This window comes from Mytilus trossulus, chromosome 10, assembly GCF_036588685.1.
Source record: "Mytilus trossulus isolate FHL-02 chromosome 10, PNRI_Mtr1.1.1.hap1, whole genome shotgun sequence".
Taxonomy (NCBI): Eukaryota; Metazoa; Mollusca; class Bivalvia; order Mytilida; family Mytilidae; genus Mytilus; species Mytilus trossulus.
In genome coordinates, this window is record NC_086382.1 from 33,545,094 (window position 1) to 33,572,151 (window position 27,058).

The window sequence follows — 27,058 nt, forward strand, 5'->3', positions numbered from 1 at the left end:
GACGAACCCTATTCCAAGCTTTGTATCTATGATCAGTTTTTTTATACTAAGTTATACATTTCTGACATTTATGGCGCGTTGTTTCTATCATACAAGGAAGTCTGACATCATTTTACACAATTGATCATAAATTATAAAAAAAAATAATAACATGGCTTTAAAAATTACGTAACTTAACAAACAGAAGCTAATTTACATGACGAACGTCCAGACAGGCGAATAAAACTCATTCAAAATATTCAAAGCTTTCAACAGGAAGTCGGCTAATGACATTTCAGTAATGTGCAATGTTAATAGGTGCTTATATTTCTTATTTGCAAACCTTTAATTTACATATAAACAAGACGAAATGAATTGATTTACATTCAATTGCTGTGCTGCGGTGAATAAATGAGAAAGGAACACTTATAAATTAGCAGGGAGTTTATTCGGCAAATTCTATCTTTTTTTATAATCGCAGTTTACTAACACTGTTGAACTGTACACTATTTAAAAAAAAAGTTCAGAGTAAATGTTAACTATGTCTTCTCACTTTTAAATTTCAAAATGAAGGTACATACTCAATACCGTTTATATGGAATAATTCGCTTAGTGAAAATCGCAAGGTAAGATTCATTATTAATTAATTAAATGCGACTACATGTATATAGTCTAATTGTAGTGTTCATTTGTGAAAATGAAACGGTGTGCATGAATCATTTGTGTTTGTTCTAATGACAATAAGGCTCATGTTCATGCAGTTGTTTTTTTTCAAGTTGACAACGCGTGCTATGTTTCTCAAATGCTACTTAATTGTTACAAAAGGATGACGTTAAACTCTAATTTCCTGACACTTCTTAATGTGATTTGACGGAACATTTCAATTGCATGATACAATGTTACCTTGTTATGTTCATTTTCCAATGTATATCTGTTATAATTTCCATTGTTTTGTTGCTATTATTGTTTTTAGAATTCTGTCATTTTTTTTTATAGATTTGCCAATATCAGCGTTTTAAAATTGTTTTTTCTTTCTATTTTGTAAACCTTTGCAATGATTTTATCTTCTTTCCAATTTGGTCTTTCTTGCAGAAATTCAATTTATCTAAGCTTTCAAGTTCAGCTGTGCTGATGTCTTCTTGACATTATATATATATATGTGTGTGTATATTGCATTGTTGGAGTTAAATCCATAAATGAAACATCTCTATAAAACTTATCCACATAATTTCATAAATTGAATAGAAACTCTTTAAAACCAATATTTGTGTTTTGAAAGGAGCCATTTCTACAGATGTCTAAAGATCATTCATAATTACGTTATAGTTTTCATTTGTTGTACATGGCGGACAAGATATGTAAAATTAAGGTAAATGAGACAAAAACTAAGTAAAAAACTAATAAAGCTACACCTCAGGCATGTAAGAGGCCGCATGAAGATTCAAATAGACCGATATTGCAATATACCAGGCCATAAATTGTCCGCAGTCAATAAAATTTGCGTATGCGAGTACTAATATAGGATATGTCACTGATGTATGTAGGCGGAAACCGAGTTGAAATAGAACAAAAGAATCGAAGCTCTTTGTTAGAGAAGGCGATATATGCTTACTGTAATGTTTTGTATTGTAACACTAATTTTAAAAATTAATAGAAACAAATAAAACGATAAGTTCTTCTCAATTACGAAATGTTGTATTTTAAAAACACCATTTGCATAAGTTTCCAATTTGTCTATTACAAAGTAATGCAGAACAATTAGATATCAAATCAACTACATCTGTATCTATCAAGTTGAATGTACAAAATTGGTTAACCCAAATATAAAAAAAATACCAAGGACGGAAAACATATCAATCTATTAGTTCAGTTATTTTCGTGTCTGACCTTCCATTATGTGACTTAAGAAAAAAATCCCAAAAAGGGTAAGAATTGTATCGAAAAGAGAAAATCGATTGCACATTTTTATATTAGGGCATATTTGAGGTTTATGTTTGGTCTTTATAACGTACAAAGCAAGAGTATTTGATATATCATCTCACTCTAGATTCTCCCATTTTTATATATCATAGATACAGGTTGAACATAAACAACTCACAGTACGAAAAGATAAAATATATGGGTCAAGTGAACTACCTAAATGTATCTAATGAATCACAAAAAAAGAGAAGGTGTTTTCGAATAGCTATTGATTTTACTAAAAGTACTTGACGTCAGTCTTTTAAGTTGAATGATCAAAATGCATATCTTTGAAAAAATATATTACTTTGTGTGTGATTACTAGACTTTATAATCGTCAAGCACTGAACATTTTCAGTTTGCCCTTCCACGAAATATTTAATTAGAATTTTGTTTTAAGGTTTAGGAATTTCCGAAAATTCCACCCGACAACCGATCAGACAATAGTTTTAAGTTGAATCAATGCAGACAAGATTATCAACTGATGCTCATTAGCTAGTAGATACATTTGTCTTTTAGACTACAACTGACATATAGGATCGTTATGGTGCTATGTGGATAAATATATTGGTTTCAAGAGCAAAATTGGCAGCGCTTCATCCCTACAATAGCTCCCATTTCTACGATTGTGAAAATGAACTGCCGTAATGAGGAGGTAATTTAGACGAGGTAGAATCCTGACTGTATGCATTTTGATTTTCAACGGTCATTTTTAATTCGGACAATTGAATGTTTTAATGTTTCCTTCAGGCAGGTCAATAACTAATAGCTACTGGATAATCAGAAAAAAAGACAGAACATGTCTAACTAATTGACTACAAACAAAGAGTTCGTCCCCTAGGGTATCACCAGCCCAGTAGTCAGCACTTCGGTGTTGGCATGAATATCAATTATGTGGTCATTTTTATAAATTTACTGTTTACTAAACTTTGATTTTTTCGAAAAACTAAGGATGTTCTTATCCCAGGAATAGATTACCTTAGCCGTATTTGGCACAACTTTTTGGAATTTTGGATCCTCAATGCTCTTCAACTTCGTACTTGTTTGGCTTTATAAATATTTTGATATGAGCGTCACTGATGAGTCTTATGTAGACGGAACGCGCGTCTGGCGTACTTAATTATAATCCTGGTACCCATGATAACTATGATCAGACAAGTTTCCTGACTTTGAAAGGCATATGGAAATGTGGTACAATTGAACTGTGTGTTTTAACCTCATACTTATATTATTTTATATTGATCAGAGTTTTATTAAGATATAGAAATAAAACAGGATAAAACAAAACAAAACAAAACAGAAAAATACTTCACACATATAATAAACTAATGGTTATATTGATACCAAAATTACACAATGTCCTCTGAACAAAATTCTGAATAACTACAAAACTAATGGCAATAGTACTTGTTTTCTCATGACGAAAAGTCAGCAATTTATTACTATGAAATATATATAGGTAAAAAAATTTTTTTTTTAAAAATAACGAAATCGCAGACCCTCGAAAAGTAACACGACCGTTTGCGTCAGCACAAGTGAAGCTGATTTATGCCATCGTACAATCAATGCTGTTGCTGAACGATTTTAAATAGTCACTTATTAATAATTGTCTTTTTTAAATAAATGTTTTGCATGTCCAGCATGCGTACAAATGTATTTTGAAGGTTTAAAACCTTAAACGGAATTCTATCTACTGCAAGAGATATTATTATAATAACTAGTTACACTGTTATAAGATTGAGTTATAGTGTAGTATCAAGGGAAGATAATCTTATTTGAGAACGGAGGCAAACAAAACGTCAATTACTTGTAGCTTAATTATGTCTTTAAAATACTGTGTTACGTTCCAGAAATAGTCAATACCGCTATTGAATTAGACCCGATTCCTGTTCCTAAATTAGAAATTTCTGCGTAGTGTGTTATGTACTTTATTGGGCTTTCTCTGTAAACAATGTCCATGTCTTGTCTGTGCTTCGACTAGTAGCATGGTATTGATTTTATATGCACATGATAAAGAGTTAATGGCGCCTATCACATGTTTGTAGGTCATAAAGCAACATCTACAGGTCATAGGTTATTTTCATATTTGACTTGTTAGTTTAAGTTAATATTTTTACTCCGCTATCAATCTCTTTGTCATTATTATCTGTGCTTTTTACAGAGCAGCATGTTCGAAAAATTAATTCTTATTTTCGTGTTTGGCTTTCCTTTTTTTTTTGTATGAAATCAATTTCTGAAATGCAATTTATAAGAAAAAGTTTCATTACCACATAAAAACATGACACTGTCTTTCCATGAAATAAAAACAAGTAAAACATATCATCAATACATAATTTATGGTTTTCTGTCTGGTGTTACGACAGAAAATTATTACTTTTATCTTTATCATGGCTTTTACTTTGAAATAGATGGAACGGAAGTATAAGGAAATCAATCATGAAATTGGAAACATTTTCAATAGGGTTTCTTGGTTAATATATTCACAGAGACAGCATTACCGGTATCAATTTTACTGCAGCATAACATAACATTCAGCAACTTATACCTTTAGTGTTGCTGCAGACGGAAATATTTGGAAATGAAAAAATTCTAGTTAAAACGTTGAAGGCATGAAAAATCTCAAAAATGATTGTTCCCAACCCTGGATAAGCTAAAATATATGATTTACAGCAACGTTTCGAAATTTTTGGTCCGCAATGCTGTTCAACTTCGTACTTTATTTGGCCTTTTAACATCTTTTTAATTCGAGCGTCACTGATGAGTCTTTTGTAGACAAAACGTGCGTCTGGCGTACATATAAAATTTCAAACCTGGTATCTATGATGAGTTAATTAATAAGGTAGATTCACTTTATACTGCAATTTTGAAATGTTCAATAGTAGTCACAACCGGTTAAGTTCTTTGCCTAAATTTGCAAAATATGAGACAGTTTGCAATTTATGTGAAAGATAAAAATGATAAACAAGCTATGCATTGCATATTCCAAAATATTTAATCATGTTAAATAACTATCCAATGTTTGTGTTTTTAGGAATCAATTTTTAACATGTTTAAGCTTAGCAACTTGTGTATTATTGTTTGTATGTTTGTCTTGTTTTCATTTTTTGCCATGGCGTTGTCAGTTTATTTTCGATTTATGAGATTGACTTTCCCTCTGGTATCTTTTGTCCCCCTTCCGTTAAGTTTGTAATTTTGATAGTTAAATTTGTATACTCGAATGAAAGTCGAAGCTTTTTTGTATGACTTGTAGCTCTGAAAATAGAACAATGTGCAATTTTTTTATGATATTTTTCCAAAAACATGGTAACATCCTTTTTTTCGGCACAGTATAAGAAGTCTATATCAGAAAAAAATATATACCGACGATTCACCGTTACATCAAGCTGTGAAATCAATTCAGCATTATTTGGTGTCGGCGTTATACATTTTGTTATAGTGGTACAAAGTAAACTGGAATTTATCTTTATCTTTTGAATCATTTGATACAATTTTACCTATTTACAACGTACAGACTCCCTCATATTTGTAATGATAATTGACCTTTAAAAACTTCGTTCTTTATGTGTGTTGTACATGTCTTATTCTAAACGGTTTTTGGTTTATTAATTAATGAAACAACTGATAAAATATTTCGTTTTAAATGAATCTCTCTATACTGCTGTATACTGTTGTTGCCTTTATTTAACGGCAATAAAGACTTACAATCAGACTAGCAATCATAAAAGGTCATGATGTATTCCACTCAAACCTGAATTATGTAACAACGTCAAATATCCTTGCATCAAAATGCACAACTGATTGTATTAAACAAAATTCTAGTCACACCAAGTATTATCTTTCCTCCTATAAATTTATAGAGATATGATTGGTTAAAGGACAACACGTGGTGTCTATGTATGGTGTCCTACAAAATATAGGGTTAGTTACCATACATGGTTAGTTACCATATGGGGATAGTAAAGAATTTCTTCCCTTTCTAAATAAAAAAAATGACACAACTCTTCATAAAAACAAGACAGTGTGAAGGAAAATTCTGAAAGGATTCAACAGACGAAGAAACTGATGATGAATGGTTGAAATAACTTCATAAAACCATTAAAGCTAACTCATTGTTTATTTTTGGCAAAACGGAGTTTCTTCCCTTTAAAAAAAATATCTGTCAGGATTCAACTGACAAAGCTATTGATACATGTAATGAACGATTGAAAAAAATTCATAAAACAAATTTAAACTAAAAAGTTGCTATTGTTGGCATTTTTTATCTGTATAAACAAATGAAAGAAGGATATCTTACAACTAAGTATTGAAGACTTGATCAATTAAATATGCCGCTAGTCAAAATACCACATGTGAAGATAAATTCGTTACACCGTGTGCTTCGCTCTCACCCTATATCGAATTGACTGACCCCATATATATCGTATTACGTCACTAACACACCATGTAATTAATAATATGGCATATTCAGGGAAAACCAATGTGTGTTTTGAAGAATTTAAAAGAAAATAAACTAAATAATAAATTAATCAGATAACTAGAAAAATAATACTAAAAACAAAACGTAAGAATAAAATTGATTTTTTGTTTGTTTAACTTTACAATTTTAGTATAGCTACATAGTTAACTATACTAACTTTATATGTCCCATCTTGTACATGTACGATGTGCTATAGTTATTTTCAGATGACACTTTGACAATCGTTCATACTCATATGCAGGTGATTGCTCTCGGTATGATTCCAATAACGCAAAGTATGCTTGGTTTTTAATATCATGTATTGGTATCAATTTCGTGATGATATTTTTAAATAATTAAAGTGGTATTCGTCTCAGCAGCTAAAAGATTAATTTAACTCGTTTGTTTTATTAAGTATAGTGTCAGCTGGGAGACGTTGATTTTAAATGAATTTATTTGGATACAAATAGTTTTTTCTTAAAGGTTGTTAACATTTGATTCTTAATTACAATTCTATGTTTAGAAACTTAAACATGGAAATTATTTTGTGAATAGCTGCTAATTTCACGACGCAATTGAGGAGAACAGTGAAGTACAAATGGATTTTTCAATTCCAATTGGTTTCGTTTCCAGACAACGATTTACCATAGTTTTGTCTGCAGCGCTCTATAACTCAACTCATTTTACAAACACATGAGCTCGAATTAAAAAAATATAATAGCCTAACGTCCAGATAATGTACATAATAAATAAAATAAATTCTTAACACTAATCAGACAAAAGGGTACCAACCAGACGGTGTTAATAAGTAAAAAATCAATGTTAAAAAATGCAAGGCAGAAACGACACAAACATAATAAAGTTATTATTAGGAGCAAATTAGTTCATATAAAAATGTCATATGAAAAAAACCCAGAAAACAACTAAATATAAATATACTTAAAGTGAGAAAATAAAATTCCTTGAAAGGTCACCAATTGTGCTCAAATTCCAAGAAATTATGAGAAAATCTCAACATCGTTAAAATAGTATTTGTTATTGCTATTATAATGAAATTTTAGTATTTCCACTGTAGGTGTAATCCCACCGCATCATAGTACGCCACATCCTGTTGCATACGAAAGAGGGTCGAAAAAAGATTGCCTTGAATTTTACAGCTGAAGATAATAAACATTGCATTTTATTGCATTAAAAAAAACCTGGGTGATAAACATATCAGTTGGGAGGTCTAACCCCGAATTATGTTTTTGAAGTCGTTTCTATATCGGAAATTAATGTTAAATGGTTTAAAAATGTTCATGCCAAAAATATACTGTACATTTATGATTCTTTAAAAGTAGAATAATTATGTATTTTTCATTCATCACATGTTTTTCAAAGTTTTGCAAAATGTTTTCTGCCGGCATCAAATATGAACCTTATTTATTTTAACTTTCATTGTTTTTCCTCTTTACGTGGTTTTACTAAGGCTTTTCTACCTCAGGCATAGGTTACCTTAGCTGTATTTGGCAAAACTTTTAGGAATTCTAGTCCTCAATGCTCTTTAATTTCGTAATTTATTTGGCCCTTTTAAACTTTTTTGGATTCGAATATCACTGATGAGTCTTTTGTAGACGAAACGCGCGTCTGGCGTATATACTAAATCTAGTCCTGGTATCTATGATGAGTTAATTTACACTTGTCAATTTAGGGGTCATTGATTGCTTGCTATTTGGTGTAAGCCAAGGTTCCATGTTGGGTACGTACCCATAATGGTTTACTGTTTACAAATTGTGACTTTTTGGTTGAGAGCTGTTTTATTGGCACTTATACTTCATCTTCTTATATCTTTGCAATTGACATTTTCGTCTCGTTACATGCATGATCAGATGTTTCCTTAAAAAATGACCCTTCGAACTTTACAATAAAAATCTGTAGGAAGAACTAAATTTTGTTCACATTTCGCATATCCTTATAATTTCATAATGGCAGCCGATTCTCATTTAGTCAGATTTTCGGTACAGAAAATGCTTTCATTACTTAAACGAAAATAACGATATCATTACGAAAGGAACAATGAAAAAAGATAAGCATTTCCACAAAACAGAAATAAAATACAAACTAAAACTGGATGTGCACTCAGATGGTTCGAAAAGTAAGCAGTTCCTGTTAAGTAACAACTACTATAACTTATATACACATGTAAAAAAGTATTGCAACATCTTGATTTTTTTATAAATTGAAAAGTCAGCCTACTATTTGGATGGAATATGATAAAATATTTATAACATAGTAATGAAAAGTAGTTTATGAGAACATGGGCATTTTAACGAAGAAAAAAAGTATGAAAACAAAGTTTTATCTAACCACAATTTTGATAACAAAATGAAGTGTTTTTTACACAAATTATTTTTTACATCTGTTACTGTAGTCGAACTTTACAATGTCAGACAGTTCAAAATTAATCTTAAGATGATTGTTAAAATCATGGTTGAACGTTAAACGCCAAAGAATAAGTACTTGGTGCGCAGCCTTCATTTAAACACAACATCCTCGTAACGTCTTCTGATACCTGCCATAAATCGACTACATTGTTGTTAGGGCAGCAGCAACCATTTATGATGAAGGCATTATTTATTTCATGTCGTGTTTGAACTGTGGTGTCTTTTTTGTGCACAGTCTGACCAACCTTCATTATGCTTGATTGTCCCAGGCAAATGGTATAGGGGGTCTTCTTGAACTCTGAAGGTCTTTAACATCGTTTGTTGCCAGATTTTTATTCTCAAAACAACATATAATGGTGATGACCAACAATACGTGCAAGTGTCATAGCGACATACCTGCTTTTTTCATGCTGATAATATGCCGTCTTACTGCAGTAAAGAGTTGTTGAGAACCATTACAAAGTTTCAATCACATAACTTTATAAAGTTGGTTTTTAAAGTGTTGAAAACAATGAGGATAAAAACGTCTGTTTTGTTGTTTATAGATCTGTTGTGCAGATAAGAAATTATCGAGTCGATATTTATTGATTAAAATCAGGTGATATATATATAAATATGTTTAACTAGTTCTATTTCATTAAATTATATCACAAAATTTTTTTAATTTCAATTTCAATTTGGTGTTGCGATACTTTTTTTCAGGTGTATATATGATCTTTAACTAACTATATATCTGCAATTTAATCAATCATTTAGTTTTACATCATATTAAGATTGCCTAATATTATTTGGTGTTATTTCGTTTTATTAAAGTGTTCGATTATTAGCATGATTAGTGATTGAGTGGGTCAAGTTTTGCTCAGCAGATTTGAACTTTAATCTTTTCTTAGAATTCTCTGGAAATTAAACTTCCTTGGTATACATGAGTGTATTCCCATACGTTTAGTATCTTATAAATCGTATCAATGCTAGAAATGAAAATCGTTATCCTTCTATTATATAATACTTGGCAATAATATCATCACAATGCATACACAGTAACAAAATCATCAATCACTTTCACACTGGGGTTTTTTAACATGAAAAGAACAGTTAGAAGATTTATACGCGAGACAATAACAGATCTGAACGTGACTTGACAATTTTTCAGACGGGGAAAACCCTCACACATTCTTAAAGTGCATAATATAAATATCCCTTTACCTAATCGAAGAGTTAGTTGCTAGTTTAACTGCCGATGGCATATGTCGTAAAACACAGGCAGATACTGATACTGATCAACATACTACAAACACAATATGTATAAACAGAATAATTTGTTAAAAATGTATGGCTTAATGTTCATACTAGTAGTTATATTAGCTAAAACGATAGAAAATAAAATGTAACTTTTTTTTTTCTATTAAAATTTGTATCTAACATACAACTGCAATTATTTGTGAACTGTTCACATGTACATTAGCATGTTATGGGTGAATTAATGGTACCTAGAATAACATGTCACATGTACAAGTACTTTTAAACATTCATAATTTAGAACGATAATAATCTTTTACTTGTAAACTAATGGAAAAGGTGGAAAATAAAGAGTATATAAAGGAAAGATGGTTGCAAGAGTGAATTTTTTTTTTTAATGGATTTTTTTTATTGAGAAAACATATAAATTATGGTAAATGTAGATGAATGTGTGTTTTTGTTTTACTGAAATAAATGCTACATTCGACAGTAGAATTAGAGTTAAGTCACATTTTTACATGGAAATCAATGTTAGACTCTAACATAAAAATATATAAATAATAAAGCCTGTAAAAGGTTGTCAAAACTTAATTCATAAAACGTAAAATCGCAAGAAACTGAACTCCGAAGAACATTCAGAACGGGAAGTCCCTAAGCAAAAAGCAAAAGCTCAAACACATCAAATGAACGGATAACAACTGTCATATTCTAGACTTGGTACACGTATTTTCTAATGTAGGAAATGGTGCATTAAACCTGTTTTTGTAGCTTGTTAGACATCTCACTCGTATGATAGTCCATAAAATTCCATTATATTGACAATGATTTGTGCACATCACAAACAAACAAAATTACTAAAAATGTTTTATTATCTCAATCATCATCAATGCAGACAGATTGAACGCACAGTTACCATGACACAATGACGGTACAAAGTACAGAGGCACGTTACCTGAAAGAAAGAAATACAAAAAGACACACGGACATAGGACATTTATAAGTTAAAACGATAAACAAGATCAAAGGAATTATCATAGAACTATTGCACAATGACGGGGTGAATAAGTACAGATCTTTGTCATAAGTAACACAAAAAGGCATACAGTCAAATGATACTAGCTAAAATGAAGGACAAGAATGCAAAAATTTCAATTGTACAATAACACAATGGCGGGATGTATAAGTACACAGCCATGACAAAAGAATACCACAAAGAAAGACAGTAAAAATATTATTCATATTGACAAATAAAAGAATAACATAACATGTTATCAAGATGATAAACACAGTCAGCACCTATAACCTATACGTCAAGACCATTGTGTATTATTGTAAGTCATCGTCGCGCTATTTTTGATCACGTATTGTGTTACTAAGAAATTGTTATTCTGAGATATCGGCTGTTACTTTATTGAAATTTGTTGTTATGTAATTAGGGAAATAATTCAAAATTACATAATGCATCTTCCTTATGCTAAGCATTAAATCCTAATTCGGTTTGAGTTATTCTTTTTATTTTTTTTTTATTTTAATTCCACAATGATTTTCTTTTCCTGTTTTTGTTTTCAAATAATGTGGTTCCGATCCCAAATTGAGAGCAAAAATACGCATCAGGTGTAGTTTTAGTGGTACCGATAAGACTCTAACTAGCCTGTTGCTTCTTATAATTTCAGAAGATATATAAATATTAACGAAATCTAATTTAACATAACCTGTTTAAGAAGTTTACATGTTTAATTTGTTATTAATAGTAAGGCTTTTCTACCTCAGGTATAGATTACCTAGCTGTATTTGGCAAAACTTTTAGGATTGGTTGGTCCTCAATGCTCTTCAACTTCGTACTTCAAGCGTCACTGATGAGTCTTTTGAAGACGAAACGTGCGTCTGGCATTAATATAAAATTGTAATCCTGGTATGCATGATGACTTTATTGTTTATATAACAAAGATAAATCGCTTATCGTCTTCGTATAACTAATGTTATTTCAACTGATCGGGCGGAGCTTGTGTTCTAATTTGCATAATGACAGTCTATTTAAAGCTGTATGTGATTAGAATGATTGCCGTTTTAATTATTATTGAATTCTAATCAGTGTCACCAAACGTATATACAAAAGAACTGATTGTATGATATGTGACTAATAGCTGGACACGTCGATGATGAGTTTATCCCAAAAGTCCTTACTAAAGATCGACTGGTCTTAAATAAGCAAACTTTCTAAACCCCGCCCATTCAAATGAAATGAATCTGGTATTAACAACAATAAAGACAAATTGTGTTCTATGTACAAAGTATGATCATGGGTCATCCTGTTGGATGTCATTATACTTTGTATGGACAAAACATTATGGTTCTACAAACTTTACGTTTTTTTTTTCACCAGTTCCAAACATCTGAAAAGTAAATTACATATACTGTAGAAATTTAATAAAAGATCACAGACGTGTTGCATCATTTTACATTTGAATCAGCAATTTAAATTGAAGATCCCTTGGCTGTATACAGCAACGAATGTTTGGGTATAACTAACGTTGAAAACTAAAGCAACTCAGTTCACATATGAACGTCTGTAATTGGCAAATTATGAAAAGTTCCATGCTTTACTACATGATTCTAACATGACGTCCTTCAAACGCTTTGAGTACACACCCGTGGTAAAATATGAATATATTGCATTGGCTGTTCCGATCGTACTCCCACGTCATATGTTTTTTTATGAATGAAGTACCCGACGTCATAGAATGATGACGTTATAGTTTAAGCATTTTACGGGAAAATACACGCTTTTGATACCGAAAAACATCACAACAAGGAAACGTTAACAAACGATGCTAGAATGTGGTATAAACCCTTTTTTTTTATATGCATAGAACAAATATATAAGTTATCATTAAAATTCATCCAAATGTATATAAATAAGTTTTGTGAATAGTTTGAGCATGTCACTTATTCTGTTTGCTCTGTTCTTTTACGCCAATCTAAAAGTGCGTTAATTTATGGGAACGGCAAAAAATGGCCTCCACCTAGAGCGCTTCGATTCAAAAAAATTGCCGTATTTGTCCTATTAGAATCGAAATAATTCATGGGGGCTTGAATATATCTAGATTTTACCACGGGTTGTCCCTTTATGCCGATATTTTACCCCTCGCTATCGCTCAGGGTAAAATATTTGTCATAAAGGGCCAACCCGTGGTAAAATAACGATATATTCAAGCCCCCATGAATTATTTCTTAAATATAAAGAAGTTATATTTTATACGTATTAATAAATATATTCAATAAATATTTCTATAATATCATAAAATGAAATTTGCACGTATGCACTATGAAAACAATCTTTCAAAGAAACAAGATACATCTTATCATCGTTAGTTTGTCTTTTAAAGAAGTCTCCCCTAAGAAAAAAAAAACAAAATAAGCGAGCAATACTAATTGCAATGTAGAATGAATGAAAAACACTAATTAAAGTCCTTGTTACATTTTGTAAGATGATGCTTATGATGCAAACTATGGACTGAAATGACTATTACTATGTACTTTCCGTTCAGTGTAAAAGAAAAGTTAATACATGTATACATGGTCTTATTTAAAGGTTGGCATTTGTTAGGCGGAAACATTACATGCACATCAAATGAGAATAGCTGGTACATGTCTAAATGGTCTCATTTAACTATGAATGATGTTAAACATTATCTAGTCGCTAATGGAATGTCAATTCAAATTAAAGATGAAATTACTTAACGTGATCATCCTTGTACTTTACATAGCAATTCAAAATGTTAAAATAGATGTACTTGACTTTTATTATATTTATAAGATAAATGTTAAATATGCCTAAGTAATCATTTTCAAATCACTTGAATGCTTATCGTTTATCTAAATACACGTATTTTATTGTTTTATAATGTATCATTTTTATATGTTTTGAATTTGAAGATAGGGCTATATATTGAATTCTAATTTAAAAGTCAGCTTACAGTGTAGTAAGTACGATATCATTTGTAAAGTAAATATTTTGCGGCTGACAAAAAAATGTCGAGGATTTAATTTGTGTTTAATAAAATTCCACTTTGCCTTATGAAAATAAATTAGAAACTGTTTTAAAAACTACTCAGAAGAAACTAAACAAATTGAATAACGAATCTCAACAGAATCCGCTGATTGAATTTCAATGTTCTAGAAGGTAAGTTGTTTGCATAGTTTCTAGTTTTTAGTTTTCGAACCATGGCGTTGTCAGTCTATTTGTATCTATTAGTTTGAATGCCCCTCTGGGATCTTTCGCCCCTCTTTTCTAGAAGGATAAGCAGTTCCTGCTCTAGTCTTGTTGATAATGACACGTAGGAGCACAACCACGCAATAGTTAGCGATGGCAGAAAAGAAAAGAAACAAATTCTCGCTACCACAATCGGAATGTATTCATGATACAAATATCTAATAATGTAATCTAAATTTTGATTTCTTCCGAAAATAACTGATTTGCGCCCAAACTCTTAAAACACGTAACGATCAAAACTTTACCAACAAAGTGTAAATTTGTACGTTATATAATTAATAATTATTTAGAAAAATATAATATCGAAGATACCGAACTCCAATGAAAATTCAAAACTAAAATTCCCTTATCAAATAGAAAAATCAAAAATAATCAATCACATCGTAAATGTATATTCCTTAATTGGTACATACATTTGTAGAAAAAAATATTGATTAAAACCTTTTATTGTATAACAGTCGAATTGACTATCATAATATCAACACTAAATTATAAATATGAAAACTAAATACAATTATCTTGACGCTGCTCTATAAGTTTTGTTAGATAGTCCTTACATTAAATGTTATCCTTCGACACTTGCATGACAATATGAACATTATTATTTTTGAAATGTGTGGCTTCTTTTTTTTTTTTTTTTTTTTTTTAGAGTTATAAGGAATTTTGCTCACTCGTTTATAGGTGTAATACCACCATTGATTTTCCCCAATTAGTCTTTGTTAAATTTGCACTTTTCAAAAAATTTTGCAGAATTTGTCTTTGTTTCAAATAAAGAAATACTTGGCATGAGTAAAGTTTTATCCTGTCCAGTCCTATAGAAAAATTTTCACATAAGATTTCATTGCATATAAGAAAATAACCATCATTGGAAGTTAACCAATCAAATTTCTCCCCTTATTCTATCTGTGCACAAGGTTTAGTCACCATGTAACTTCAAAATTACAAAATTTTCTAAAGAAATCACAAATAAAAAAATTCTGGTGTTTTGAAATACCCAAGACATATGTTTATGACACAGAAATAGTTTTACTGCAATAAAATGTAGGATTAATTACCTACAACGGTCAAATTCAAGGGAATATTTTTTTCGACCTACTTTCGTATACAACCGGATGTAACATACCATGATTTGGTGGTATTACACCTAAATTATACTTGTTAATACTTGCTCTGTATTTAACATTACTAAGGGGTCTTTCTTGTTTGATCCGCTTGTCCACGTTTGTACAGGTTTTGATTTGATGCAGTTTTTGAACCATTTTGACATGCTATTGTTTTTAAAATAGTGTTAGATGTAAGATGACCTAGACAGTAGAATCAAATTCAAAATGCGCACAAAGTATGAAATGAGATTGGATAACAAAGAAAACATATTGACTGTAAGTGTAAGTGCAACTGGGACGGAGCCCAAGTATTTTCTACAAGAATCTGGAGGTTGTGGATGCTTTATCCTCTTTGCATGACAAATATGTCGTTGTTCCGGCAGATAAAGCCTCCAATAATATTGTCTTCATATGTAAAAAACATTATTTGCAATGTCTCACTACAGAGCTTGGAATTGATAAAACTACTGGTAATCCTACATATTCTTTAACATCATTTACCAAGGATGAAATTTTACAAAATCATAAATCTGTCCTTCTTTCTTTTGGTATCAACATCAAAGAAAACGAAGAAAACTTGCCCTCATTATACTGGATACCTAAATTACACAAAACTCCATATAAAGAACGATACATAGCTGGGTCTTCAAAATGTTCGACTAAACATCTTTCTAAAGTATTGACTACTTTTCTTTCTACAGTTAAAGATGGGCCGCAAAAATATTGTGAGGAGATATATTCTACCAGTGGTGTTAACCAGATGTGGATTCTCAAAAATTCGAAAGATCTACTGCTTAACCTTCGATCACAATCTTTGCAATTTTGCAGCAACATAAAAACTTTTGATTTTTCAACGCTATACACTACTATTCCCCATGCTCAGTTGAAAGATCGACTTCACCATCTCATAAAACAGAGCTTTTTCTATAAAAATGGGAATCGTAGATACAAATTTCTTGTTTTGGGATACAATAATTAATATTTTGTAAAGAATCACACTGAATCTTCCAGAAAATATACTGAAGATGATATTATTAAAATGCTGGACTTTTTGATCGACAATATATTTGTTGAGTTTGGAGGATTTATATTTCAACAGACAGTCGGTATTCCAATGGGTACTAATTGTGCACCCCTGCTGGCTGATTTGTTTTTGTATTCGTATGAAGCAGAATTTATTCAGAACCTTCTAAAAGACAAAAAGAAAAAGCACCTTGCGAAATTCTTTAATTTTACTTTCCGATATATTGATGATGTTTTATCATTGAACAACCCATACTTCAGCCAATACTTACATCTCATATATCCTAGTGAACTTGAAATTAAGGATACTACTGATACTAGAAAGACTGCTTCATACCTTGATCTTTTCCTAAATATTGACGTAGATGGACGACTTCACACGAAAATCTATGATAAACGGGACGATTTCAACTTCCCAATTATCAATTTCCCATTTCTTAGCAGTAACATACCCTCTGCCCCTACGTATGGTGTTTACATATCACAATTGATACGTTATTCACGTGCTTGTTCACACTATACGGACTTCATATACAGGAGTGTGCTCCTTACGCAGAAACTGCTCCAACAAAGTTATGAGGAGGACAGATTAAAATTGACACTTCGTGAATTTTATGGACACCATCACGAATTGGTGGATCCATATGATGTCTCTTTAACCAAACTAGCTAAGGACATTTTTACCACATGGTAGATTGTGGTTGCATTATGTCGTCTTATCTTTTGATTACCAAACGTGACTTATTCCCGATTGTGACTGTTTTGCTGTATGTGAATTCCTATTACTATAAGACGTGTTTCTGTACTTGTTTATCCCAAATTCATGTATTTAGTTTATATGTTTAATGTTATATTTGTAATTCTCATCTTCTCATTTTGTCAAATGTGTTGACGTCTTTTTATTATATTTAGGTGTTACGGATAGAAAAATTAATCACCGCCTTTATTAATTATATTTAATTTTGTACGATTAATTACGTTTGAAGTTGGATTCATAACAAACTGGACATATATATATTACAGTTAATTGCTATTAATAAGTATTGCAATATGCATTTTGTTTTAATGAATTATCAGTATTTAGTTTTAATATAATCTTAAAGCAATCCTAATTCTAGCTCACTTTTAAATTATAGTTTTTCATAGTTATCAAAAGTACCAGGATTCATGTGTGACGTCATGCTGTTTCTAAATTTGATAAATTCAAATGTAGCATAACGTTTGCCTTTTCGCCATCGTATGTGACGTCATTTTTTTAATTGCGTTAACGCCTGGACTGATTTTGGTGTGTCTATGCTGTATTGAACTTGGCATCATGTATTCGGGTTTAGTTTTCTGTAATAAGTTAATACTTTAGTTTCATTATGAATATATCTTTCACATTCATTTGTTAAAATTTGCTGTTTGCAATAGCATGAATCGTTCTATATAATAGTGTTCTTATCCCGGGCATAATACAATGCCGTATTTAGCAAAACCTTTTCAACTTTTGATCTTCAGTGCTGTACAACTTTGTACTTTTTTCACTTTCGATCTTGTATATCTGGGCGTTATGTATTCGGGTTTAGTTTTCTGTAATTAGTTTTTACCTCAGTTTCATTATGTATATCTCTTTCATATTCATTTGTTAAAATTTACTGTTTGCAATAGTGTGAATTGTTTTATATAATATGAATGTTCTTATCCTGGGCATACAAACAATGCCGTATTTGGCAAAACTTTTTCAACTTTTGATCTTCAGTGCTGTACAATTTTGTATTTTTTTCGTCACTGGTGAGTCTCGTGTGGACTAGACGCGTTTTTGGCGTATTGAATTTTAAACCTGATGCTTTTTGTTATCTATTAATCATGCTTTTCTTTGTCTAATATGTTCTGCTTTTTATTTGTATTGTAGTCCTGTAATATTTTGTTTTCATTTCAATGTTATATTTAACTGTGCCATTAAAGTGCGAGGTTTGGCATGCCTTAAAACCAGGTTCAACCCACCACTTTTATTCCCCTTTAAAAGTGTCCTGTACCAAGTCAGGGAGATGGCCATTGTTATAATATTGTTCGTTTCTGTGTGTGTGTTGCATTTTAACGTTGAGTCGTTTCTGTTTTCTCTTATTTTTGAGATAAGACGTGGCACGGTACTTGTCTATCCCATATTCATGTATTTGGTTTTGATGTTATATTTGTTATTCTCGTGGTGTATTGTCTGTTGCTTGGTCCGTTTATGTGTGCTGTTGCGTTTCGGTGTTGTGTCGTTGTTCTCCTCTTATATTTAATGCGTTTCCCTCGGTTTTGGTTTGTTGCCCCGATTTTTTGTTATTTCTCCATGGATTTATGAGTTTTGAACAGCGGTATACTACTGTTGCCTTTATCTACAACAATTTCAATACAATTAGAAACCAATTATAATGCACAATGGTTCATTTTGATTTTAAACGATACCAATTATCACAATTCTCACAAAATATGAAAATGTTTGCGTAAGCGCCGACGATCTATTAAAAACTGTAAATTGTGATTTGACGTTGTTTTCTATCAGTTTCCTAAATATAGAGAAAACAATATTGTATATTAAGCACCGACGGCATCAATTGGTGATGTGAGGGTCGCAAATACCCGTTTACTGGCTCCGCTAACGCGTCGGCGGTCAACATAATTCTGTGACCATTAAATCACCAAATGATGCCATCGGATCTAAAATACAATACAGTTATATCCTACTTTGCGGACAGATGTTTTTATTTCTTATATTTAAATGATAGAACTATTGCTTTCTCAATTTTTTAAGCCCTTCGTGGTTTCAAGGGGATTCCAAGAAGGGTCTGACCGAAAAAAAGAAATGTTCAATAATCATTTTATATACAACTTGGTTTAAAACGCAAATGAATGGACCATTGATCCAGATCATCGCACTCCATATGTATCTCGAAACCACAAAAAAAGATAAAAAGGTTGAAAGTTTTCTTTTGGTTATTGAGCACTTCAATTGTTTCGGTTCTAATATAAGAAATCCGTAGTTTTCAAATACTTGACTTTTAGAGTTCATGATGAAGTTCACAAAAAATTTAAGTACGTGTTGTTTGTTTCCTTCTCTTCTAAAACATGATAATCAATATTTAAATATACTACAAAACAAAGCACCTATACATAACTTGGACAGTACAATCTTTCATATAAATGACGAGACGTTAATGATTGGCACTGGACTAGTATATTAAGCCAAAATTAATTCCATACATGCAATTGTTTGCACCTGTCCGAAGTCGGTAATCTGATGTTCAGTGGTTGTCGTTAGTTTATCAGGTTCATAAGTGTTTCTTTTTTCTATTTTTTTTTATATAGATTGGACCGTAGGTTTTCCCGTTCGAATGGTTTGACAGCTTATTGTTCGGTGTGAGCCGAGAATAGGCCCCGTGTTGAAGACCGTACCTTGACTTATAATGGTTTACTTTTATAAATTTTGTCTTGGATAGAGAGTTGTATCATTGCCACTTATACCACATCTTCCTTTATCCATGTAGTTATTATTAAACTATTAATTATAAAAACAGTTGCATCAGAGAGTTTGTTCTTTAAATATAATGATTTCCGTTAAGACTTCATTTCAAATACATAATTAAAAGACCTTAACTCCGTCGTGATGATTAAATGAAATCTTGTTCATCATTATCTTTAATAATTCTATATCAAAATTACTATTAAATTGGTTGAAGATAGTTCTTAAAGAAGATAGTTATCAATTCAATGAGAGAAAAAATCTGATTTTCAGGATAATTTTATCAATACCTAGTCATCGCATATACTCCACTATACGATCGAAGATTCTTCATTACAGATCTTAATTTCCAAAAGCGAACACGTCGGAATTCTTCAGTCACCCACACATTTATAAAAAGAAATAACTTTTTTTCAAAAGAAAGCTTCGAGCAGCTCACTTCAGAAACGGATTCTATATAGATCTCAAGGTAGGACCACCTTATTTGTTTATTTATATATTTGGTTTTTTTTATTCGTTTATTTTTTTTCATTTAATAATCATTGAGATTAAATTATAGATCCGTTTTGATTCTATTAAAAAGTATGGAGGTTTTTTTTCTACTAAATACATCCATGTAAAATTGGCACTGAATCAAATGCTGAAAGACAAAATATTTACTCCCAGATTAAAGCATGGTTTTCTTGTCAAAAATATCTATTACAAATTTAGTTTATGACTGTTTCAACTTGTACATACTATTGTATGATATTATAGTTATTTTCAGTATAGCTATGTAGGTTACATCGCATTTTTATCTTATTTTTTAGATAAGAAAATTGATGCTTATTCAAATGGTATTTTTGGAAAGAAAAAACAATTGTAATACCAAAGCTTTTTGACCTTAGAAATATATCACATTTGCTATATTTGGCAAAACTTTTATGAACGTTTGGTCATCAATGCTCTTCAACTTCAGCGTTAATCACGAGTCGTTTGTAGACGAAACGTAAACACAAAATATCAATCTGGTATCTATGAAAGTTTATTAATATCATGTACCACTCTGTGGACTCATTATTCGTTGGAAACAAATATGTTCTGATTTTGTGGTTAAACGTACAAGAAAACCATGCATTTCAATATACAATGAATAACAACTTTCCTATAGGAATGTGTGCAGACTTTAGCAAATTTACGAAATCAAATATCCATGAAAATGCAAGTTTTCTTCAATTCACTAAAATAAATGAATCCACAGTAATTCGTTTTTTTTTTAAAAGTCTGAACATTCACAAACATCCCGATAAAGAAGAATCTGACTTTTCATTGACAAAAACCTGGGATTTGTTTTGCCATACAAAAGTTCCTCCTGATCGTAATTATTAATTGATAAAGGAATGAAAAAAACACAATTTAGATATTGTATACATGCATACAATATTAACCGGTTTGGGAATATTCGATACTCATATTTGCACATTTTTAAATTATTTTGTGAACACTTTGGCTCTTCCCTCGTCATTACGAAAACAAGGAATCCCTTTATTAGAACAGCCTAAACAGAATACACAAATGCCTCAACAACACGTCTGCCGCATGTGGAACAAGATCTTCTTATCCTTCCAGACAACTTATGCTCCGAGAGTACCCCAGGTTTTTGATGGCATTTTTGATGCTCAGTTTGGTGTTTAGTAACAGATATGTCGTTGGTCTTTTTTCGTTAATAATCTAGTCGTCTTCAGTTTGTAATCGAATCATTAGTGTGAAATTTCGTCGTTATTTTCCGTCTCCTTTTCCCTACAAAATAGCATTAAACTTTTGATACTTTTACTTCACATTTGATATTTAACAAATGATTTTTCTTCTTCAAAAAGATTTACATAAAATAATATTTTTTCAAATTTAGTGATGTTTAAACGTTTGTTTTTCTTTCTATCTACACTTATAAAAATAACATGAATTTCTAGCCAAATAAAAAATGTACCTTTTTCCTTTTTGCAACATTTGAGTATTTTGGGATTTTTGATTTGCAGTGTATCATTTGTTTTTAAAATTACATATTATTTGAAACAAAAAAAATCATCATTGCGCTAGCAAATGTATCAACTGCAGTAAAAAGAAAACATACTGTTTTATTACATAATGCTGAAGAAAACGTAATAAAGCAGTAATCTTGTTTGATAAATGACATTTAAAACAACAACTGAAACGTGCGAAAGTTCATGATCTTATCACCAATCAGCTGATGTATTTTACGGTACTTTTTCCCACGCAAGATTGAACGAGTTTATATTGTGTTGATGATAAATGTGTTCTTACTGGTAGATATCCAGAATCAGAAGATTTATATTTATAAAAATATAGATTCATAACAAAACAATAGATCTGGTTTGTCGATATTTAATTATTTTTAAAAAATGTCATTTTCAAATGCTAAACCATTTTGTAAACAGTGAAACGCTTACTTCGTTATGGTAACTGTTTCAATTTGAGCTGATGGTGTAAATGTTTGAAAAAAATGACCTCATGTCCTTTACATGTAGAAGAATGCTGCTATATTTAATAAGTTTTTACAGATAGTAAAAGATCATTTAGCAAATATGTCTGATCAAAAAGTATGAGAAGGTGAAATGTTTTATTCGCTCGGATTTTGTGTCAATGTTTTACTCATTGTCGCTTAATATATTGATAAATTTGATTATTCTTATGCAACTTGATTTCTTATATAAATTTAAAGATTCCTAATAAAAATCATATTAAAGTTCACCCACAAAAGTGTATTGCATTTGATTGATTGTCCAGAGATGGACGACATGATGAATACATATAATCAAAATAAGTAGGGAAAGAGGAATACAGCTGATTTAAAATTAATTCTGCGCTGCTTTTTAAAAACTATCCGAAAGAAACGATATACTTTCATTTAATGCACTGCCTGCGGTGGTTTAAGATTAGTTCTCTTGGTTCTAAAGACTCTTCGTTTTGGGTCAAGCAAACATTGTTTTTTTTCATGAAAATCAACATTATGAAAGCCATTACCCAATTTAAGTGTTTACTAACGAATATTACTTAAATAAGTTTTTAAATACTTTACAAGAGTGAAGGTCTGTTGGATTACCTTTGTGAGAAACTGGGAATTTTGATATTTAAGGATTTTTTTTAATATTCATAATACGAATATGTTCAATGCAAAGAGATGTGTTTGAAATTTTGAATTTGCCATTTGATTAGGACGTACCGTATGAAATTGTGATTTTCAGTTAGATGGCGAATACATCTAAAAGATTTTAACTATTTCAATTACACATGCATTGAGTTATATTGGAAATATATTTCCTTTTGTAGTATTAAGTGAGATGTAAATCATAGTCAGCTGTTTAGATTTTCCAACTTACACAGTAAAATCCGATACAGATATACAATTATGACATCAATTAGAAATCAAAACCAACAATGCTGTTTAAATATTCCATTAAATTGAAACAATTGTGAGCAAAGCATAAAATGTTCTTATTTTTTAGTAAATGGGTAAATTAATGAGTTGATTGTATGTAGCTCTCCAACAGAACAAGTAGAAATGAATCAGTACAAATGAGATAGTTTATGATTTGTTGTTGAGATTCAGATTGAGATTAAATCACTATTTATTATATAATTGGCTATTAGCACAATAAACCAGTTACAATAATATAAAAAATCAGAAAACAATGTGTTAACGGTTGCAAAACTTCGCACATAAAAAGTTAATTTAAGCTTAAAGAATCATTAAAACAGGAGTATGTAATTTGTTAGTATTTTGATACGTGAGGTTATTAAAAATTAAGTCCCGTGCGTCAAGCATTGTAAAAATTCGAATATTGTCACCTTGAAAATACAATTACATGTAGTGTAATTGTCAAAATATGAATATGCTTTTGTACCACTTATCAAAATCATATGTCTGCCTAGAATTGTAAAATTCGCATGATTACAAAATTATCAGCATGGCGTCAGTTTTTGCTTTGATAATAAATCCTCACGTCACGATGACTTTGTTTTTAAAATTATAACTTGTCTTGGCTTGTATTAAGTCATGATAAACATTAACATTTTAAAAATCAGCTTGCACTAGCAAAGCGTTTTTTTAATGATTCAAGAATATGAAATATATATTATATATATTTATAAAAAAAAAGATCCACTCCTAATAAAATGTGTCATTGATTATGAAACATAAAGGGTTTTTTTCAGTTTTCTGGAAGGAAGCATTTTGCATATTACAGTTTTCGTTGACATTATATGTCTCGGTCTCTTCCTTGCTTAATTACAATGATTGTTAATTTATCCACTGTGCTTGAAATTGAAAGCTATTTTTGTGTCGTTGATAGGGAAAATGTTGCATCTGGCAGTTTTCCCTGGCATTTATATTTCCATTTTCTTCCTTGTTCGGTAATTGCAAGAATTAAATTTCTCTGCTTCCTCTCCATTACTTTATTATAGAACTTTGTGTTACAGTCATTTAAGTGTTTAAAAAAGCTTTATTGCAAAGAAAATAACATGAGCGTAAACACTTAATATAATTAAAATCATGTTTTTGGAATTTGTTTTAGACGCATTGACCATGGGGAAATTTCAAGAGTAATTAGTTTTTGTTTTGGCTAGAGGCAAAACCAGCATTTCTGTTTCGGTTCTCTACGTGTGTATCCACAAGACAACATATAAAGATCAAACGTCATAATATATAAATATACTGTAGACAGCAAACAAAGTCATTACTTTAAGCATGTTAAGAGAGGTATTGGTTCTCTGTTTTCTTCAGTTTATTAATACAGTTAGGTGCAGACCAAGCATTACATAAAGTAAACGCAAGTTAACGCCGCGTGCACATATTTCGTTAGTTAACTTCAAATTTCGCGTTTACTAGTAAACGCCCGTTTACTATAATTACGTTAACGCGGTCGAAATGGAAATTTCTAATGTCTACCCGAGTAAACGGGCGTTTACTTTGTGTCCGTTTAGTCAGTACTAAACGGGCGTTTACTTCAGAATTCGTTAAATTCATTTTCACGTGCACTTAAAAAGTAAACGGGCGTTTACTACAGATTTTAAAAGTGTATTTTTACGTGCACTTGAAAGTAAACGCGCGTTTACTTTTCGCGTGAACTGATTGGCTAAATTTAGAAATAAACCTCCAGCTCATTTGTTTATTTATTTTATAAAAACGACCTTTAGTCTTTGTATTTTACGTATATGTGTTTTAAACCAGAACAATTAAAAAACTCTTTTAATTCGAATATTAATTTTATTCAATCACACACACTCAGTTCCATTAAGTCCATTATTTTTACTTATTAGCAGATTTTCTATATTTTCTTTTCAAAAGGTACATGTACAAATATCGATACGGAAAGAAAGGTTATCCGAGACATCGGAAACATATTTTTATATGATGGGATATAAACATCATGGTTTACGTTGTTTCTTTCCCCATTTTTTATTGTCTCTTCGAATTCCTAACTATAACTCGGTGCATTTAATACATAATTTTTAATCGAAATTCCCCTCCTTTGTCTTGGATTAAAATGATTTAAGCTTCAGTTTTGACAAATTATCAAACATAAATTGTACAGGGGTAATAATAACGTGTAACATAAGTATGTACGTCATTTGTACCAATCCGTCAATTTAAATGTTCAAATATGGCGATCCTTTGCATGGATTTATAACTGATTTACTATTCAGCTATATAGAGTGTTAATATGGTCTGTGCTGGTTGTTCCCGACAAATAATTTCATAATACGAGTCAGTCGTAGCTAATCAAAAATTGCTACCTTTCAGTTTTATATAATACAATCAATCATTAAATTAAAATATAACTCATTTACTATGCAGCTATATAGATTTACATAAAAAAAGTGCTAATATGGTCAGTTATGGTTGTTGGGGACAAATAATTTTATTATATGAATCAGTCTGAGGTATGAAAAATACTGAATTTTGTTTACAATTGAATTCAATATTTTTAATAAAAAAAATACATTGTGGCACTCTAAATTGATGCGAACCATTTTTTTTTATTCATAATGTTCCAATATTTCTACCGTTAATTTATACAATCAATCTTTACATGAAAATACAACTCTTTTACTATGCCACTATATAGATTTACTTTATAAAGTGCTTATATGGTCAGTTTTGGTTGATGCGAACAACTAATTTTATAATACGAGTCAGTCTGAGGTATGAAAACTACTTAAATTGGTTTACGATTCAATAATTTGTATAAAAAAGTACATGCTGGCACTCTAAATTGATGCGAACCAATTTTTTTTAATTAGTATTCAAATATTGCTACCTTTTATATAATACCATCAATCCTTACATGAAAATACAACTCATTTACTATGTGACTATATAGATTTACATAATAAAATGCTAATATGGTAAATTTTGGTTGTTGCGGACAAATAATTTTATTATATGAGTCTGTCTGAGGTATGAAAACTACTGAATTTTGTTTACAATTCAATATTTTGAATAAAAAAAGGACATCCTGGAACTCTAAATTGATGCGAACCAATTTTTTTTAATTAGTATTCAAATATTGCTACCTTTTATATAATACAGTGAATCCTTACATGAAAATATAACTCATTTACTATGTGACTATATGTTTTTACATAATAAAGTCCTTTTATGGTAAATTTTGGTTGTTGCGGACAAATAATTTTATTATATGAGTCTGTCTGAGGTATGAAAACTACTGAATTTTGTTTACAATTCAATATTTTGAATAAAAAAAGGACATCCTGGAACTCTAAATTGATGAGAATAAAACTTTTTAGTCATAATATTCAAATATTCCTATCTTTTGAATTATACAATCAATTCTTATAACTCAATTACTATGTGACTATATAGATTAACATAAAAAAATGCTAATATGGTCAGTTTTGATTGTTGCAAAACAAATAATTTTTAATGAGAGTCAGTCTTAGGTATGAAAACTACTTAAATTGGTTAACGATTCAATAATTTGTATAAAAAAGTACATGCTGGCACTCTAAATTGATGCGAACCAATTTTTTGTAGTCATAATATTCAAATATTGCTACCTTTTATATAATACAATCAATCCTTACATGATAATATAACTC

At 30.6% G+C, this 27,058-nt stretch overlaps 1 protein-coding gene across 1 annotated transcript in view; it reads left to right on the forward strand.

Moving 5' to 3' along the window:
• The first annotated feature begins 266 nt into the window (after window positions 1–266).
• Window positions 267–27,058, forward strand: part of LOC134686183 (uncharacterized) — a 56,055-nt gene continuing 29,263 nt past the window's right edge. The window contains exon 1 of the mRNA XM_063545856.1: window positions 267–605. The gene's annotated coding sequence lies outside the window, so the exon portion shown is untranslated. The remainder of the gene's footprint in view (window positions 606–27,058) is intronic.